At 44.0% G+C, this 14,770-nt stretch overlaps 1 long non-coding RNA gene across 3 annotated transcripts in view; it reads left to right on the top strand.

The window, feature by feature from the left end:
• Positions 1–6,071, top strand: part of LOC149864718 (uncharacterized) — a 55,783-nt gene extending 49,712 nt beyond the window's left edge. For 2 of the 3 annotated variants that reach the window (XR_016442246.1, XR_016442244.1), the window contains 2 exons: positions 2,428–2,528; positions 4,948–6,068. This is a non-coding gene — a long non-coding RNA (uncharacterized LOC149864718). Of the gene's footprint in view, positions 1–2,427; positions 2,529–4,947 lie in introns of all 3 variants that reach the window. The other variant, XR_016442245.1, reaches the window with a different exon arrangement.
• Positions 6,072–14,770: the final 8,699 nt, after the last annotated feature.

Raw genomic sequence — 14,770 nt, 5'->3', positions numbered from 1 at the left:
GCTTTGAAAGAATAGTCCAAATGTCTTAGGTATTGAAGTTTCAGAGTTCAGATGTTTCATAGATTTCACAGACATTAGGGCTGGAAGGGACCTTGGAAGATCATCGAGTCCAGTCCCCTGTGCCAGGGGCAGAAAGTCAGTAGGTGTCATAGGATCCCAGCAAGATAAACATCCAAATTTCTCTTGAAGGCATTCAAAGTAGGTGCTTGAACCACCTCCAGCGGCAGTCTATTCCAGACCTTGGGGACTCGGACAGTAAAGAAGTTCTTCCTTATGTCCAGCCTGACATGGTCTAGGAAGAGTTTATAATCATTTGACCTTGTCATCCTTTGGGGTGCTCAGGTGAACAAATGTTCCCCCAGATCCTGGTGAGCACCCTTGATAAACTTATAGGCAGCCATCAGATCACCCCTGAGCCTCCACTTTTCCAGGCTGAAGAGTCCCATAGTTTCATAGATTTCATAGACATCAGGGCTGGAAGGGACCTCAAGAGATCATCGAGTCCAGCCCCTTGCCCAAAGGGCAGGAAGTCAGCTGGGGTCATAGGATCCCAGCAAGATAAGCATCCAATTTACTCTTGAAGGTGCTCAATGTAGGCGCTTGAACCACCTCCGCTGGCAGACTGTTCCAGACCTTGGGGGCTCGGACAGTAAAGAAATTCTTCCTTATGTCCAGCCTGAAGCGGTCTTGCAGGAGTTTGTGACCGTTCAACCTCGTCATCCCTTGGGGCGCTCTGGTGAACAAACATTCCCCCAGATCCTGGTGGTCACCCCTGATAAACTTATAGGTGGCCATCAGATCACCCCTGAGCCTGTGCTTTTCCAGGCTAAAGAGTCCCATGTCTCATCTCTCAGCCTATCATCGTAAGATCTGTTTTCCTGACCTCTGATCATGCGTGTGGCTCTCCTCTGGACTCTCTCAAGCTTCTCCACATCCTTTTTGAATTGTGGAGCCCAAAACTGGACACAGTACTCCAGCTGTGGCCTCACCAAGGCCGAGTACAAGGGGAGAATGACGTCCCAGGATTTGCTTGGGAAGCATCTATGGATGCAAGCCTGCGTTTTGCTCGCTTTACTAGCAGCAGTATCATATTGATGGCTCATGTTCATGTTGTGGTCAATCACGACCCCCAAGTCCCTTTCATCCATAGTGCTAGCCAGCGTAGCGCTGCATGCTGCAGGTTTTTACTCCCAAGGTAGAGAACCTTGAATTTTTTAGTGTTAAACACCATCAGGTTCTCATCTGCCCATTTGATGAGCCTGTCAAGGTCAGCCTGGATCACCCTCCTGTCCTCAGGTGTGGACGCTTTACCCCAAAGTTTGGTGTCATTGGTGAACTTGGCCAGCCCGCTTCTGACTCCAATGTCTACATCATTAATGAAGATGTTGAACAGTATAGGTACAAGGACAGAGCCTTGAGGGTAAGGCCAGAAGGGACCTTGGAAGATCATCGTGTCCAGCCCCCTGCACCAAGCAGGAAAGACAACTGGGGGTCAGGTGACCCCAGCAAGGTGAATGTCTAGTCTTCTCTTGAAGATTTCCAGAGTAAGTGATTGCATCACCTCGAGAGGGAGCTTATTCTACAGTCTGGACACCCTGACTGTGAAGAAGTTTTTCCTAATGTTACCTTGCCAAACAGGGATGGGCATATCCTGAAAAAACATCCTGTGCAGAACATCTTATATGGTTGATGATTATGAACAAGACTAAGCTTCCTGCTCACACAGTCACCCAGGGAGCTGTGGACATACAGTGAACTTTTGCTAGATTCTGTCATCTTTAGTCACACTGGGTGGTATCTTCCCTAGACATAGTAATGCTGGTTTGGATTGTGGAGACTATAGCCACCTGATATGGTACTGAATAGGACTTATCTCTGTCTACCCTTACCACAACATCAAATAGCTAATACAATGTCTTAAAGTTGTGCCCTACCATGATGTTATTTTCTAGTGTAGATAAGTTTCTAATGGAGAAATCTACAGCGACACGAGAACAGACATGGGGCTTATGGGGGTGCTGAGCCATAGCTGATGATTAGGGTTTCTTTTTGTCCACTTTAAAAGCTGCAGTTTTCTTTTATGCTATGTTTGCTCATGGCTTGAAAGAAATGCTAATGCAAATGATACAAAGGACTTTGTCTTGTACGTTGTACTCCTTTTTGTGAGTCTTCCATGTCTCTTTTGCCAGATGGAAGGCCCCTTTCCCACCAGAGACTCTCAGATCACTTACTGCCAAGGGTATGAACAGATGTTTTATTTGACTTAGGATGGATTGTCCCCAGCTTTGACTTGGATCAAAACATGTTAACCTTTCAAGCTACATTGGTGCTTCTTTGCCAGGATGTGGCCAGCAAAAACACACAATATGACAAACTGCACAGAGGTAAAACAGAATGTCCTAAACAGTTTTATTATATATTAACCAGGATACTTCAGAGGAACTTGATATGGGACAGTGGACATGTACATCTGTACGATCCCAGGACAACAGGCTTTCTACCAGGACAAGTGCAACAGCTGTTTACAGGCAGGTGTCACAATATCTCTTCCAAATGGCAGGTCTCACATAATATATAACTACAAACCTTCATACTAGGCAGCTGTTGTTGTTACAAAGAAAAAAGTGAACGAGTGCCAAGTAGTGGGTGACTGAAATGGAAAAGCTGGGCTATATTCTTTCTTTTTTTCCCCATCAAAATCTTGCTACCAATTAATTAAAATATCTCTCCTGTCAGAAACAGCAGGTTAAATGGAAGTCAAGGGAAACTCCATAGACTAGAGAGATCAAATGGTGAACTGGGAAAAATATTTAACAGACATTTTAAGTTACTTGGTGCAATAAAAGTTTGAGTAATTTATTCCAAATCACATTAGTATTATAAAAGCTAAAACAGTGCCATTTTCTCTTAGCATCTTCCTTTGTTGGCTATTCCTCTTTTTCTTGTATCAAGATGCAATTAAGGATGGCAATTTTTCTATATGTGCCAAGCAACTGAAGAACTAATATTGATCAAAAAATGTTTTCATTTCCTCTTTTCATTAAATGTATATGAATTTCTACAGTATACTTACTGGCTTTAAACTAATTTAAAGAAACATTGATCAACAGTGATTATTGTTAGCTATACAGCACTCCAGTAAGATATTTTTATCAAAAAAAAATGTTTTACAGGACATTATCAATAAAAAAAAAAGTTTTTATTACTGGATTATGGTCTTAGTCATTCACGTGGATGTCAGTGATCCTGTGGTACTTGATGATTAGAGGAGACAGCTAGGAAAGCTGGTTTACTCTTGTTCCAGGTTGACTGGTGTTAATGCTCCCAATTCTATGTAATGCTTTCTGTTGTCAGGTACTGGTATATCTTTTTCATTTGTATCATTACTGCACCATCAGCATGTATTTTATTACTTTAAAAGGACTTCTGGAGATCTTCCCAGAAGTTAAAATCACACAGGTTTGTATTTAATGCTCCAGTTCCTGGTGATGGCATCCCCGCCCATATATGCACATACTTTCATTTTGCTTTAAACTTTCTCATTATAGTTTTCACATGCAATAAATTCTACCATCTAACCAACATCACATCAGTGTAATTTCCAGGATCGACCCCAATTCTAATATAGAATAACCAAGCAAAATTGCAATAGCAGAATTGGCCATGTCATTCACATAATATACTGTTAGGCACTTAGAGAGCTAACAGCGAAAAATTCAGTACAATAGTGCTGACTGTCATTTCAAAGTTATCGATTTAAAATGATGCCTACCTTCTGTAATAATGATTTATGCTGCCCTGTGCTTCCTACACAACTGTATAACACACAAGGGTTCATTACCTTTCCTCAGAAATTATCATCCTGTCTTCTTTATACAGACTCTCAGCCCAATACAACAGTGCAGGTCTTAAAAAAGAATGAAATGACATTGCCAGGGGATTAATTCACAGATGACCACAGTGGTGCAGGGTCATTGACTGGAAACAGAACACTTGTTTAATCAGTAGGCTCTGATTAGGATTCACTCACCCATTTCAGACTTTTTCCATCATTTAGATACTAAACTGGTTATACTGTCATAAAAGTGAAGGCTTAGGAATATTGGAAAAACACTCAGAAACATATAGGACTCTAGCCAACTTAGAGGACACAGTGTAACTCTCATAATGTTCAACCTAATATCAGAGAGGAAATTTCCTCCCCCCCCAACCTCAGCTTATTAACAGCTATGATCAACAAGGGCCTTTGGGACCACAGAGACCTGAGAGCATTGGAGAGTACCACAGAGATTCATGGATGGGACTTTCATATGCTTAATCATGCCCATTGACTGATTCTGGATAGTTTGAATGACTATTATGGTTACTCCAAATGGGAACAGGTGTTTGTATGTCAAGCAGATTACCATAGGGAGAAAGTGCATATCAACCCTGCCACTTACTTTTGACAGGGAGCCAATAAGCCATTTTTCACTGTTGATAGAGTGAAAGTTTTGCATAGTTCATGGCTGTTTGCATATTATCAGATTTAGGGAAGAGGCCAGTAATTCTCTTGGGCTGTGTGCCTTTTGCCTTATTGATCACTTCAGCAGCAGATGAGAAAGTAAAACACCCATAATTAAATAATCACACATGCTTAAGTCCATCTGGTATTAATGAACTATAGAGGTTTAACAATAACAGTATTTTGACAGGTGCTTCCAATAGTCTTTTATTGATAATCCACCATTGTTACATGTGGAAAGGGCAACACTAAGCATGGGTTTGCTTGACTAGAGTGACTTATTCCAGGCATGCAGCATTCACACCCCTGGTAATAATTACCATATTCTCAAGAGATTGTGGGGGTGAGGAGACTTTCCATTGCTCAGGGATAATAGCTTTAGTCACACTTTACAGTACTGTGGTATTTCCAGATATTTACCCATACTAATCCTTTGTTTCTAGGGTGATTCACAGCCTTAGCTCTATCCTTCTTTGCAAGAAATTCATGCAGAGTGAAGCCTCTCCAAATCCAAAAAGAACCAGTTGAAGAGAGCTGTCATGAACATCAAGTTGAAGCTCCCTTTCTTGTGAGTGTGGGTGATAAGTACTTCATGGAGAACAATGGATGCTACTCTGGCAGCAGATTATCCAAGCCCTGGAGAACATCACATGTATTTTAATTAAAGGGAAACTGTCAAAAAAAAATCATGGGTCAAATCCTTTGCTAGCGTAACTTACAACAGCGTCATTGACTGAGGAGCTGACCCTTGACATTTTAGCTGGTTTCCTTAGTCATGCATTGGATTATTACAACTAAAAGAATTGTAAGCATTTGAACTTCTTCCCTCATTCATGCTGTTTATTTACTGTTTCCCTTGCAATCCAGCTGGAACAATGGAAGTAGATAGGCCAGGTCTTTCTTTAGTATCAGAAGAGATACGTACTGCTCCTTCCTGCAGATCTGTTGTAAGCACTGTTTTTCTTACTGACATTAGGATAAACTGGGTCTCAACTAACCTGAGAGCAGTACAGGCCTGCTTTACAGTCACTGAGACAAGCAGCCCATGGTTTGGGACAAAAGTTTCATAAACTGGTTTGACCTAAATCAGTTAAATCTGTTACTACATTCAGACAGGTTTATCTTAAACCAGTTTCAGCCCGTTTGAAACTGGTTTATGTGCATGGAGCTTCTATTCTATTAAAGGTTTAAACCAGTTTCTGATCACTTAAACCGGCTTATGCGTAACTCCCTAGCCAATGTCCTGAGAAACAGCAGAAGTACTTGCTCAGTGGGCAGCATCAGCACCAAGTTTTCTGGGCCAAATCCTCTAAAACCCCCCCTACAGCCGCAGAAGACTGCTGAGGCTCTGCTGCGGGTGAGGAGAGGGTAGTTGGAAACTATGCAGGGGGAACTCTATAGCCCTGGACATGCAACAAAGACAAACTCCATGTTAGCTCTTGATATTGGGCCAGAGAATGTATTTTGAAGACTGACTAAAGGGGTAACAGGGTCTTGCCAGTCAATTTGCAAAACAAATACAGTCATTCACCAAAAATTACATGATGTTATCTCATGGGGTTGTCTCACAGATGACCAGTGCTGCTTAGTGGCTGAGTCTGGCAGTACACAGCCTTCTTTCTATTACTTGTAGAAAGGATTTTGCAATACCAAAATGTCCAAACATTATGAAACTACATCCGTCATTCTCCTTCCCAGAACTCTGTGCTCACTTAAGCCTAAAACAAACCAAAGGTCTGCTCTGTTGGGCCCTGTTGCTTCAGGTGATGATTTAGTCACTTTTCTTGGTATAGTTCAAACAGGATTTTTCTGGCTCCCCCCATTACAGTTAAAATCTGCACACATTTTGTCCTTCAGAAGTTCTCAGACATCTCACCTACATCCCCAGGAAAACACTTCATGGAGAAATGTAAAAAAACACACCTGCCACTCATCTGATTTAAGTCTTCCCTTGTTACCACACTGCGGCAATAGCTTCAGTAAACATTTAGGCAGACTGTGACTAGCTCCAAATTTCTATTTGTTTGCTGAGACTTGTACATTTGTGATGATTTGTTAATAGTGGGCTTCACTTTTTGTACTCTTATAATTTTTCGTCATTTCTTTATCTTCCTTAAAAGTTATGGCACACTTCTATTTTTAGACCTTCAAAGTTTGCCTCAGAAGGCACCTTGGTGCTTGAGACATTGGAGAAAGCAGTTTATTACTGGTTGTGTTTAGAACATAGCCTTCTCCTTAAGTTTTATAAAGTAATCCAGTTACTGCTAGCTGCTCATTTTATTTTAAATATATGTGACATTCAGCCCTGAGCAGTTTGCACAGGCCTATGCATATGGGTTTAATGGGATTTAAATGGTGCACAGGTGTGATCAGTGTGTGTCCCCATAGATACCTGATCCACAAGCAATGAGAGTAATTTACCAGTTACATGTTGGCTAGCATCGGGGCTACATACCTGGGACTGAACAGGGGAAGGCCCAGAACTAAAAGTATGAGTTACTGAAGTTCATGCTCTCTAAAAGACTACTGAAGCAGGAGGGACTCCTAGCCTACACTACGCACTGGGTTATACATAGATTTTGCATTAGCTTTCTATACTAGAGAATATTTCATCGTAGATGCTTTTTAGCATTCATTCCTGTTAATTCTGTAGGCCAGCCTTCCATCCTTCTGAAAGAGGTAAACTAAATTCTTTTGAATGGAACCTTTTGATGACTCATTAGAGATCTTACAAATCTTTCGGTAGAAGTAGGAGGTTGTTCCTTTGTCTTTGGTCTGGTCCAACACTTCCCCCTCCCTCTGATGCAGCCACTTGGGATTAGATCAGAGGTGGGCAATTATTTGGCCTGGAGGGCCACTTAATGAGTTTTGGTGAGCTCTTGAGGAGGGCTGTGTGCACACACACGCTCCCTCCCCTGCCCCAGCCCTCTCCCCCACCCCCACTGCCCAGAGCTAGCACCTGTCAGCTGTGTCTGCAGAGTGGGGGATGGAGCCCAGCTGTGGGCCTCTGCATTGTACTGCCCAACCAACAGGGCTCCTAGACCACACATGTACACACCACACTGCAGCTGCAAGGAGCCCTGGTGGTAGGGTAAGACAGGACAGAGTGGAGGCTTGTGGCCAGGTTCCTTCCCCCCCTCGGCAGAGGTTGGATGATGCACTCAGGCCCAGGTAGCTGCTGGGTGCAAGCACCGCAGGCCTTTGACCACTCGCCAGCAGATGCTGGGGACTATGTGTAGCTTGCCCAGGGCCCGCAGGACCAGACTACATCTTCCAGGCACCACAGGGGACACTGTGGAAGCAGCCCTGTCCGCCCACCTGCCTAGCACCATGTGGTAGGCCCTGGGTAAGCCAAACTCGGGCATGGGCAGCAGCTGGGGAGTGGGGGGCAGAGCGGGGCAGGTGGGCATGGCTGCTTCTGCCCAGCATCACCTGCGGTGCCCCATAGCCCCTAGGCAGGCTTGACTCCATCTCCCAGGCTGCTATGTGGTGCTGGGCAGGTGGACGGGTGAGGCTGCTTTGACCCAAGTGTCCCCCATTGCACCAACAGAGACCAGAGCTGGAGCCAGAGCTGCCACCTGTGCTCTCACCAGCAAAGGCACGTACCTGAGCACAGCTCCCCCAGGGTGGCTGCCCCTGCTCCTCGGCACGAGCCTCCTGGACTGCTAGGCACATCCTGATACCAGCAACTGCTGGCACTGAGCTTCAAGGTGCCTGATCCTTCCTTTTATCGAGTGCCCCTGTCTTCACTGGGGCCTGGCATGAGGTGAGCCTCCCTTCCCTCCTCCCCACCTGCCTGTGGCTAACAGCTGGCTGTAGTCAGGGGTGAGCAGGAGAGTCTGTGCTGGCTTGGGTCTGTGACAGCCCAGGGATGTGGCATAGTGGGCACCTGGCTGCTGGGTGCAGGGAGTGTGCTAGCACATCTCCCTTCTGTGGAGGTTGGCAGAGGGCCACAAGGATGCCTGGGATGCCAGTGGACAGCAATCTAACATGAATTGATAGGGGATTTGTTACACAGCATCAATACCCTAGCTAACGCAAATCAATTAAGTTGGAGTGCACATTGATCCAGGTCTATCTTAGCTTGGGTCCTGCCATTTTTAACACAGTCTATGTATACTGAACTTCTGTTCTATTATGGCTGTAGACTGATTTTCTGTCACTTATACTGGTTTATATGTAATGTGTGTACTTGACCTATATTTCCCTGCTGCTTTACATTAGCGAATGAACATTTTATTAGAGGTCACTGAGAATAAAATGACCAAATTAAAATATTATTTATATAACTAATGGGCATTTTTACTTTGGAGGACTAGTAAGTGTTGCAGTGTCACCTATATCTTGTTGTCTTTTGTGAATTTAATTTTTTCAGATCCTTTGTGTGTCAGTTTCACTCACTTAACTTGTCTGTGTTTAATTCCTCTTGAGACATGATCAACAGCAGTGACTCCTTTTAAAGTTCCTGTTATTTATGCTACTGTAGACAGACGTGGATTTTCTTAATTAGCTACTGAAATGATCAATCATAATTTTCTTAAATTTGCCTTGAAGAAGTGTCATTTCTGCTTTTAGCAATTTGATTTCAAGGTGAATTTGTGGGTATGGCAAGTCCCCATAAAGTATCCTTGCCGCAGTACTTAATAGAGGCGAGATATTTGCTATAGTTTTGATTAATCATGAAGGTTTTTAGCAATCATTGATGTTCAAAAGAGATGAACAAAATAAGGAATAGATTCTGTCCACCCTGGTGCTTATAAAGAACTCTACTCACAGAAGTAGCTGCACTGGATCTTAGTCAGAAATATCTCAACTACCACAGGAGCTCTATCGCAACCAAGGTCAACAAATGATTGTATCTGTTGTGTGGTACTCAAGTTGCTCAAGTTTCTTCTCATTCACAGTCTCAATGCATCTTTCCTCATCTTTCAACAGCAGCCAAAAATTTTTGTTTTCAGTTTCAACTCTGCTTCCTGAAGTCCCTTCACAACATCTGATAAGGTAAGCCCTCTGCTTGTGAAAGCTTATACTGTACATCTAATAGATTAGCACTTCATTGACTAACTCAATCCTGCCTTCTACCACTGTCTATATTTTATTATGGCCATTATCAGCCATTAGATGTAATATCTCCTCCTGTTTGCAGTCCTCACATACTGAATACCCTCTGCATTTCCTAAATGGTTCTAGCTAATAACAAATAATAGCCTGATTCTACCCTTTTGCATGTGCTTGCACATCCAAACTTACTTCATCCAAGGGGTATAGCACATGTGAAGTACACATGGAAGTGTTTCTGCACTGAGGCACCAAAATAACTTTTTATACTTTGAATATTCTGATCCTCGGAGAAACTTGTAAAATCACAGAATCATAGAAGTAGGGTTGGAAGGGACCTTGTAGATCTTCAAGTCCGACCCCCCGCCTGGGTGGGAGAAAAGACTGGACTCAAATGAGTCCAGCCAGGTAGGCATCAAGCCTCTTCTTAAAGATCCCCAGGGTAGGAGCCAGCACCACTTCCCTAGGAAGTTGGTTCCAGCTCCTAGCTGCCCTAACTGTGGAGTAGTTCTTGCGGATGTCTAATCTAAATCTACTCTCTAATAACTTGTGTCCATTGTTCCTTGTCATGCCAGGGGGCACTAGGGGAAACAGTGTCTCCCCTAAACCAATAATTGTCCAGATACCTCCCTAACCTGTACATTAGGAGACTGTAAAATCCAAGATGTTAGGATTTAGGCTTTTTTGTGTGGAGGTTTTAAAATTCTTCAAGAGCTGAGAATATGAATGAGTGGGCACATCTACTCATGCATTTACTCCAGTCTAGATTTACTATGCAGTAAGATACTGTGGAATAAGGGTTTTTGGGTAGATGTCTACACATGAAAATAGGGAAAAATTTGCACCCAGTTCCTTGCAGCCCTGCAATGAGTCTCTGCAGTCACTGGGGGGAGCTACAGGCTCCCCCTGGGTACTAGCTCAGGGGCTAGCAGGGAGTACCAGGCCAGGAGATAGCTATCTCCTGGCCCTGGGGGCTGCCTGCTGCTGGGGCATAGACAATATCTGAAGAAGAGAAGATTGAGGGTGGATTTAACAGTCGGATAGTTAAAGTTACCCCTGAAGAGTAGTTTCAAAGAGGATGGAGTAGTTTTCAGTGGTAGCAGGTGACAAAACAAGGATTCTCAAGCTGCAGCAAGGAAGTTTAGGTTGGATATTAGGAAAAACTCTCTCATGAGGACGGTCATAGGCAGCAGAAGAGGGGGCTAATGGTGCTTATCCCCCCCAAACACGGGGCAGTGGTAGGGCAGCCTGGTCACAGTCTTTCGATGGCTACAGCAGGGTGGGAGGGGTGCTCAGGTAGTGGTGAGGGAGGGAGTGGGGCTGGGCCAGGTGCTGCACAGCCAGGGTTGGACAGGGTGTGAACCACAACGAGCTCATCCAGGAGACATGGCTCCTGCTGTTGCATGCACCCTGGAAGGCATGTGCCCCTGAATCTGTGTGGGGTGAAGCAGGTGGCCACTGTAGACTGGGGAGGCACTGGCCTCTTTCCAGTGGAGGGCTGGGCTGGGCTGCATTTGGGGCAGGTGGTAGCAGCACTGGGAGAGGGTCATGGGGGTGGTCTTCAGCCACCCCAAAATTCACTGTAGCCTCCCAACTCACTCTCCAAGCACTGCTGCCTGCCCCAAGCACAGCGTGGCATCGTCCCCACCGGGAAGAGCCCGAGGCAGCCCCTGCTTGAGCCCACAGCAGCAGCCTGCCCTCCCTCTCGCAGATCCAGGGGCACACAACCCAGTGCCCTCCTGGGGTACATGCAGGAGCCCCCACCCCTCTTCCTGTGCCCCCTGGATGAGCCTCTCCTGTGCAGGGCCTGCCGCAGCCCCAACCCCACTCACCAGGCTGATGGCCATCAGTATGCTGCTCAGGTGGCAGATCCCCAGCTCATAGAGAAACAGCGAGCCCGCATACTGATAGCATGCTCTGCTGCACTGCTGGATAGGCAGCCAGTGTGCAGCAGACCCTCTTAGGCCCCACTCCCAGGTTGGGGTGAGGGTCAGAACTCCAGCCCACATGGGCATGGGCTATGGCCAGGGAAGGCAGGTGGCAGGCACAGGAAGCACCCCCTAGAGCCAGGTGCAGGGGATAATGAGTTTATTTGGCACTTTCATTACCTGCTGGCATCAGCAGGGCATGTGGGGGAAAGCAACAGACAGAGTTGGCTCAGACCAACCTGGAACTTCTTATGAAAGGCTGCACCAATCCCAGGAAGTGGGGAATGCTGACACAGGTGAGACCATATGTAGTGTTCCTCCATGGGGACAGAAGACTAGGAGTTGAGGACTAGGACCACTCCAGTTCTCTGGATGGAATCCTGACCAACACTTGACTGTAGAAGGTCAGGTACTTTTCAGGGTAATTTTGGGTGCATGATATCCCTGGCCCCACATTACTCAAAGGGTTCAGGACCAGCCCACTTGAACTTAGCTCAGAGAAAAGGCAAGCCCTGAAAAGCTGTGTTGCTTGAGGAAAGACAGCTGAGATACCTTGCTGGACAAGGGAAGGCTGGAAGCAGACACAGATGCAGCCATTTGAGTTATATAAGTTTAATTTCTTTACATGAGCCAAACCTTGCTGACCCTGGAACTGCAGTAGAATCCAAAGGGCACAGCCAAGTTGTGCTGACTCCAGGAAATGCAGTTCCTTTCCATCATGAATTTTTCCTGCCTGAGTGATAAGGCCATACATCTGGCACAGCCAGGTGTCTGTACCAAACACCAACAAGAACACCCAAGTGAAAAGGAGTGAGGTGTAGGGGAGGAGGAGCCCCATAGAAGATCTATAGACATCTAGACTAGGGATTCTCAGTCCCTGAGCTGTGACCTGGTGGGTGCCAGGCCACAGCAGGTCAGCTGCTGGTCCGCAGCATGACTGGCTGCTGGACCGGAAGTGGCCACAGACTGGCAAACTGCAGCCCCCCAGAGCTGGGCGGAGAGGCTGCAGCTTCTTTTGCAGGGCCCACAGCCGTGGTTTGCTGTGCTGTGCCACAAAAACTTTGGGAACCCCTGATCTAGACACACTTATTTCAGTCAACTCTCTTCACTCAGGTACCACCTCCTGATATACCTTTTTCAGTTATAGCAAGTCGTGATAAGTGAAATAATAAAATAAGACAAGATAATGAGACACCTGCTGAGCATGTGTCCCCATCCTGATGTAGCTGCTCAGCCTGGGTCCCTCTAAAACAATTGCAACGCCTGCCTAATTTTTAAATATAGATCCACTTCCATTTTTAAATGGCTCAAGTATTTCAGCTACTGCATCTAATAACATTGGCTTATCATAGCAAATGAAAATTTTTTAGTAAATATGCCAGCATGTCATCTGTTTCAGAGTGTGAGTTCAAATTTCTGTCTCATCTTCTAGTAAACATAGAGCATAATACAGAGTGATTATAATACCATCATTCTTCATTATCTCCCAGTGTGAAAAGACTGACATGTACTACATGGTCTGGCCTCCCAGAGTCTGTACCTTTTTATACAAAGCAAGTCAAGAGCTTTAAACAAGCAAATATTATTAATAAAATGTCAATTATGGTGCTATTTGGGCTTACGATAGGATTTTTTCCCTTAATGCTTTATTATTCCTTGTGCCTCTCTATATTTCACTGCATTAAATGCACTTTCCTTGCTATAGTGTAAAAAATATATTCCTAATCCTTGGCTTTATAGCCACTAAATAAAATCCAGGAGAAATAAATTATTTCCAAAGTTCTCATGTACATTTCTGTCTAACAAAGTAATCAAGCTAAAACATCTTCAGGGGACATCTTAGATGGCACATGACATGATTTTGTTAATTTGCATCATTAGCTTAAGTTAAACAAAAAGTTATCCCCGCCCTGCTTTCTGCTTTTCCCAAATTCTGCTCTAATTTCTAATTTATACTGGCCTCAATTAATATAACAATAGAGTTCATTTCATGGTTATAAAATAAACCACTTCTTGAAGATTGTGAAACAGCATGACTCAATGGTGAATTAAAGCAACTGCATTCTTTTAAATCTCTGTGCTCACATTTACAGTAAAATGAGATATTTCATCTTCACAAAACACAGTTACAAGATCACTATGAATATAGAATAGGTATTACAATATACCATGGAATTATAGCAAATAACTCAGAAAATAATTTTGCTGTGAGAAACAGAACCAGTAGCAAAAACAGAAAGAAGGTTGAAGCCTCAGAGAGAACTAGAAATAGTGATGTTTTAGCAAAACAGCAAAACTCATGTATGACAAGAGAAATTTCTGTGGGTTAGGAATAAGATTTATACTTGTTCCCTTAATACACACATAATATCAACTGATATTTGTGGAGTATTAAGAGACAAAATAAAACTAAACCCTGAAGTTTAAGCTTGGTGTCAAATAGACTCTTTAAAGGTTATTTTAAAAAGACAGTAGTTATGTTTCCTTGTCATCTCTCTCCTCTCTGTCTCTCACCCCTGACTCCCACTTCTGTGTCTTGAATTTTTTTCTTGACTTGAATTTTTAGACACATCTGGTATCTCAAGCTAGTCAACCTCTGAAGGGGAACTTATACAAAAAAATGAAATTTGGGGTCGTTATTTGCATGTGCCTGAACAACATGGTGGGAGAAAGGGACACACATGCCTGAAACCAACAGAAACCACCGCCATATTTCATTATTTATCTTGAAGTTATTCTGTAGAACTAATTCATAACTGTGAAGACTGCATTTCCCATTTCAGTTCTGCTGACCTGGACAGTGTTAGCTAAAACCTAAATTGTCCCTGGTCTCTGTTGAAAGCTAATCTTCTACACCTGTAGTTTTCCATTCACAAATGGAAATCTTTTTCAACTGTCCCACCTATCTTCCTTTCAGCACCTGCTTCACCTTCAGCCTGCAAATCCCCAGTCCAACACACAAAAAAATAAAGCAATGCAACTGTGGAAGCACCTGCTTTCACATATCATGTACACTGGCAGATACCTCCAACACCTGCAAAGCCTGAAATTCTGAAGACATATTCACTGGATGTAATTGGTGGATGTGAAAGTGTCCTTCCATTGTTTCATTCAGTTTCCTTCTTCAGCAATGGAAATTTTGAGCTATTCCTGCCTATTACAAATCACAGATTATTAGTAGACATGTCAGCCTCTAATTTGTCTCACAACATGAGTTCCAATGCCTGAACACTTCTATTCTCTTTCAGCAAAGCTACTCCGTGATTTGATACAATTACAG

Source organism: Crocodylus siamensis, chromosome 5 (assembly GCF_052110815.1).
Source record: "Crocodylus siamensis isolate JL-2025a chromosome 5, ASM5211081v1, whole genome shotgun sequence".
NCBI lineage: Eukaryota > Metazoa > Chordata > Crocodylia > Crocodylidae > Crocodylus > Crocodylus siamensis.
The sequence above is the reverse complement of the archived record's forward strand: the minus strand, read 5'-3'. Positions and strand labels throughout refer to the sequence as shown.